Source organism: Protobothrops mucrosquamatus, unplaced genomic scaffold (assembly GCF_001527695.2).
Source record: "Protobothrops mucrosquamatus isolate PMUCROS unplaced genomic scaffold, P.Mucros_1.0 scaffold2098, whole genome shotgun sequence".
NCBI classification, from domain to species: domain Eukaryota; kingdom Metazoa; phylum Chordata; class Lepidosauria; order Squamata; family Viperidae; genus Protobothrops; species Protobothrops mucrosquamatus.
Genome location: NW_015388200.1, coordinates 317,634 through 323,691, shown reverse-complemented (window position 1 = coordinate 323,691; position 6,058 = coordinate 317,634).

Below are 6,058 nucleotides of genomic sequence, written 5' to 3'. Positions count from 1 at the left end.
AGCAAAGATAAAAATTCCTTTTCAGTGCTGCCCATTTCTTATTGGGTGGAGGGTTGATTTGATAATCTTGTGTGCACGAAAATATTGATTTCAGCATCTCAACCTCCTTCTATAAAAATTTTGGGGTGGGACCTTGCAACATCGGCATTGCCAGAAGACCACATTTGAAACAAAACAAAACTGGTTAAAGGATGTTGGACTTTTCCAATAGTTCGTTTATTTAGATAAATTGTATCTGCTTGTTTACTTGTACAAAGAAAAGGGCTGAAGGCGCTGGTCTAAAACAATTGTGGAGGGGCAGGGACAAGGCCACAGAGTTACCTCACAGAAGGAACTACTCCTTTCTTCTCCCTCACCCAAGCAGTTATAATCGCAGCCTTAGCAAAGGGAATGTGTAGTAATCAGTGCTCAGTCATTGCAGGGTGCAAATATGGCTGACTACCTTCGCAGTGTTTATTGCCTTATATACAGGTATTCCAAATGGCATAAAGTAAGATGACATCAGCATAGTAACCGCATTTCTATTGGTGAAACCCCTTGCCAATCCTTAAGAATATACTAGCTAGGAGGCCCCAGACAGGGAGCAGTTTTCTACCACATCCTGTTGATGTAACCTAGCTGATATCATGTGAACGAGTTGATATCATGTACCAGCCTGGGGTAGTTTCCCACATCGCCATGGTGATGTGAATGGATGAGATCATGTAGAGAGAAGAGGCACACAGGCGTTGGAAGGGCAGTTTGCTGCTCACAACCTCTACCTGGCCCCATCTCTACATCTCACTCTTTTTTGTTTTGTTAGATGAAACATCATCTAGTAAAAGGATCATATTCAGGAGAGGAACATCCTTGCAGTTGTTTATACAGGGCATAAACCTGACCCTGAGGCAATGTAGGAGAGAATTTGGGGTTAAAAGCTCTGATACATATATTGCAAAAGGAAGGAATATATTGCACAAAACAGCACCCACCAAGATCCTAAAGTATCAATTTTCAAACCAGAGGCCAAGTTGTGTAAAATATTAATCTGGTGCTGGATGGTTCATGAATTATCAGAAATATTGAAACAACACATTCCCTCAAAACTTTCACAACCTAAATGCTGACGCAGAAGCAAATAATCGATGGCAGCGCAATTTTGCAAAATAGCTTTTCTCAAATCTTGCAGCTCATGGTTGATTGCTGAAATAGCTGAAGAAGTAGCATTAATTGTTTTTGCTAAATTACACGCAATAGCATTAATGTTGAGGTGAGCATGAACAGCAAGTCCTGGCACACCCACTAGAGACATAGCCAATGCTACATATTCTGCTTTATTAAGTAAGGTTGTCTCAGAGTCACAAGTGCTGTCTAGCGTGACCCCACGTCGAGAACGGTTTGAGTGAACTTGTTGTTTGGAAAGCAAAACAGGAATCAGCCGGCTGAGGCAACACTGCGCTTCACTAATATTAGCAGGAATATAATTAAAAGTTTCTTGACCACATGTAAAAAACCATATTTGCGGTAGCCAAACATGTCCAAAATGAAAGGAAGTCTCTTCAAAAGCTGTGCAGTTTAAAACAGGTGATCTAATGCGATGACAGTGAGGTTTTTTACTTGAAGAAGTACAATTAACTATTTTTGCACATGTTATATTTGCAGGGATTGCTACCACCGGGGTGTGCAAAGCAATAGCGTCAGGGGCTGGATAATAGGCAGTGACCCCCCCAGCTAGATATAGCCTTATAGTTAAAGTTCCCATTGAATAAAATTCTGCTCAAGCCAGTGAAGTTTTGAATTACTGCAGAAGGGGTGCAAACAGGGACTAAACATGTAGAAAGCAAATTTTCCATGTCATATGCTTCAGATAAACAAAAGACATCATTTTGTGTGATGTTAGCCAGCTGCACCCATAGATTTTGCTTCATTCGTTGCTCAAATGATTGTTTGGGTGGGATGACAGTTGCTGTTGTCAAAGGGCAGATGTTAACGATCAGACACAAACAAATGATGGCTAAGGAATTTGCAGTTAAAACTGCAAAAATGGCAGCGCACAGGTTCTCGGGGGTTTGCTTTACTTGCTGCTGCTGCAGCACTGCCTGTGCTTTGGCGGTCAAGTTCTTTACATTTCCCCACATCACTGGCCGACTGGCATGCCGGGATCGGATTGGTCGCTGTGCCATCTGTAGAGTCACCCTTGCCATTTCTGGGACTGGGTCTAGGGACTGGTGCCACGACATCCCTGGCTGGGTGAACGTAATGTGCTGGAATCCACAAAGGTCCTGTAGGAGCAAGCACAGCAGCATAGCCTCGCCCCCAAGTGATCAGAAGGACCGGTCCCAACCATGCTTTGTCTGGTAATGCCCAATAATATACCAGAGGCGGAGACAAGCTTGTTTTCTGTTGAAAGTGTCTCTGATAAGTGGTCGAATTTTGAATGGAAACATTCAATTGGTGTAATGTAAATAATACTTTTTTAACCTGTTGTGTTACCCATGACAAATTGGGTACCCTAGATCCGTCCTTTTTTATTTGTTTGTGAAAGCAGTTCTTAAAGGACCGATTAGCACGTTCCACGATGGCTTGACCCGTGGAATTATAGGGAAGACCATGAGTAAAAACAATATTCCAGGTTGTGCAAAATTGCAAAAAGGCCATGAAGAATAGGCTGGCCCATTATCAGTTTTTAAGGAAGAGGGCTTACCCAGGGCTGTAATGGCTGAAAAAAGATGAAAAATAACATGTGCAGCTGTTTCTCCTCATTGAGGCGTGGCCCAAATTGTTCCTGAATAGGTGTCGATAGATAAATGAATATATTTTTAGGAAGCCAAAAAGAGAACATGGGTAACATCCATTTGTCATAGTTGATTAGAGGCAAAACCACAGGGATTAGGAAGACATAAAAAAAAAATAGGCCCAGGAAGGGAGGAGTGACTGCGTATATGAAAAATAAAATATAAATGCTTTCAGTCTTGTAGCAGCTGCTGTCAAGGGAAAAACAAAGCCATAAGATTGGGGTCAATCCTGGGCATGATGTAAGCACCTGGAAGATTAAAAATAAGTTGGCACACATAATGAAAGTCAGAGATTAAGTTAAAAGGCTGTTGAGAAAAGGTGTGAAAAGCCAAGATAGCAGCAGATAATTCTGAGCATTGTGGTGAGGACTGTATTGCAGTGTAGGATGCTTTCCAGGTATCATCATGAGGATCCTTGTAAGCAATTGCTCCTCTCATTCTCCCTCCATCGGAAAAAACAGTAGGAGCTTGTAGCAAGGGAGAAGGAGAAAGCAGTGGGCGGACAGGAAAGGAAAAAGTCATTAAACAAGCAAGTCAAGGATCTTTAGGCAGATGATATGAAATACAGCATATATAGTCAGTTAAAGCACACTGAAGAGATAAGTTATGCTGAAAACAAAATTGAAAATCAGATTTTGGAATAGAAAGAACAATATCAATTAAATCAGTCCCATTCCGATGGCAAACTCGTGTGCGTCCTAAGGTTATCATTTCAGCAACCACCTGGATAAAAAATAAAACATTTTGGGATGGGGTGTGGGGTAAGTAAATATCAAAAGTGTTAACTGACAATTTTTATGTGGAATTCTGTCCACGAATTGAGTATTCAAGATGTCATTAATTTGTTCCACTGTGGCAAGTGCTGCAGGTGGAACTACAATGAGATTTCCAGGTTGTTTTCCTTTGGTCAATAAATCAAATAATGCAATCCATAAAGACCTAAATCATTTTGTATTTCTGAAAGCCAATTAGATTGTATCTTTAGTGCTCCAATTAAATATCATCCATATAATGATATACCAAAGCCAATGGATGACGTTTGCGAAAAGGAGCCAATGCTGCAGCAACATAAAGCTGACATAATGTGGGACTGTTTAGCATTCCTTGTGGCAAAACTGTCCAGTAATAATGTTTATTAGGTTCTGAATGATTCACTGCAGGCACAGTAAATGCAAACTTTTCCTGATCAGGGGGGTATAGAGGAATGGAGAAAAAACAATCCTTTAAGTCAATTACCATTACTTCATGATCTTGAGGAATCAAATTAGGGTTAGGTGTTCCACACTGCAAGCCATCTACCACTTTTCTTTTTTTATGACAAAAACAGGGGTGTTCCAATTTAATCAAATTCCATTCAGATGGAAACAAATTTCCAGTAAATAGGTTAAACATTTATAAATCTAATCAAAACAATTCAGAGTCATTTCTTTTGGTTGATGGATATATAGGTCTAACTAAACAATTTAAATTCAACAATTTCCCCCGAGTTTTTTATAACAGGTTGTTAATGACAAAGGAGAAAGCTCATTTTTTAAACGTTCGGCTTTGAAGTTCTCACCCATAGTTTAAAGTCTAGGTGAGGTGGGAAGACTTTAGCGTTAAGATTCGTCTCTTTTTTTTCAATTTTGCTTGTCGAGGGGGAAGAAGAAAGACAGAGAGAACGAGAATTTCGTTGTGTCGGTCCGGAGAGACAAAAGAGACAGGGGAAAAAAATCTCACCACCAAAAAATAGTTTTCTCTCCTTCATATGCATTTTCTATAAATTCTCTCACACATCCTCCATAGAACTCTTCTCATGCAAACACTTACTATTATTTTTCAATTCACTTTTACAACAATAAAATCTACAGTTTACTATTTCTTTCACAGCCTGGGAGAGAATGGGTGGGCGGTGGGGTTTGAGGGCTAACACACACTTTGATATCAGCAAATTAATTCATTCACTTCCATTCTAACTGCTTGCATAAACAATTCCACATACAAATATTTCATTTCATACTTTCTCCAGACAAACCATTTATTTTTAAATAAGGCCTTTTGGTATGTTGTTATCAAAGAGGGTTTGACCCTCTTCCAAGTCTTGGAAATAACACAGAACAACACAGACAAACATATATACACAAATACTGTTAAAACAACATTTATTTAAACATATGGCTTGTCCTGCAAGAAGCGAGAAAAATCATGAGGTGATTCCAACCAAACGTGGTTTTTATAGGGCCCTTTAACCATCTCCTATTTTTCTCACCATTCCAAGCCCAAGCATAATGTTCTGGGTGGCCACACACACACACACACGTATATATATACATACATATATATATATAAACAAAACACACTACACATCAACACAAAGCACCACCAGACATTGTCTGACAGGGTTAAACTTAACAGCCACTTGAAATTTCAAAACATTCCAATTGTTCAAAACACATTGCAGAGGAGTACATTTTGAGTTAATTTGTTTCTTTAAATTACTCTGACAATTCCCCTTATTATCTTTTTTCTACTTCAAGATAGTTCCTCTAATATTTTCTTTGTGGGGGTGTATGATGGCTGGGAAGAAGCAAAAGAATTAGCCTCTTCAGAAGGAGCTGGAGATCCAATTAAAGATTCTTTAGGAGGAATAAGTTTTACTTTGTTGTAATCAGGAGGGGAGCTGGTAGTTAATTGCTGCCCTTCTGAAGCATCTGAGCCATATTTTTCCACTGCCTGACGGCACTGATACCATCGATGTAAGATCTGTACTGGAGCCCGAGGTTCAAGATGTAAAGTATGCCCTATCTTTTCCCAATCTCATAGCCTAAGCGTCCGGCGCTCAGGATTCCAAGGGCAATGTTTCCCTATCTCATCCACCAGCTTCCTTATGTCTGCCTCAGGCTCTGTCACGCCTGATTTATGTAGCAGGAATCTGAGTTCCTGTGCCTGTTTCTGCTGGTGCTGAGATAACTTGTGACCCATACTTACCACTGAGGGGTCCTAGAGGACGAAAGTGCACTTAGAGGTCTGTTCCAGACGATGGTATGTTGGCTGTCGCTCCTTCCCTGGTGTGTGTGTGTGTGTCCCAAATGTCCCTGTTCAGGCACCAGCTGTAGTAATCAGTGCTCTGTCATTGCAGGGTGCAAATATGGCTGACTACCTTCGCAGTGTTTATTGCCTTATATACAGGTATTCCAAATGGCATAAAGTAAGATGACATCAGCATAGTAACCGCATTTCTATTGGTGAAACCCCTTGCCAATCCTTAAGAATATACTAGCTAGGAGGCCCCAGACAGGGAGCAG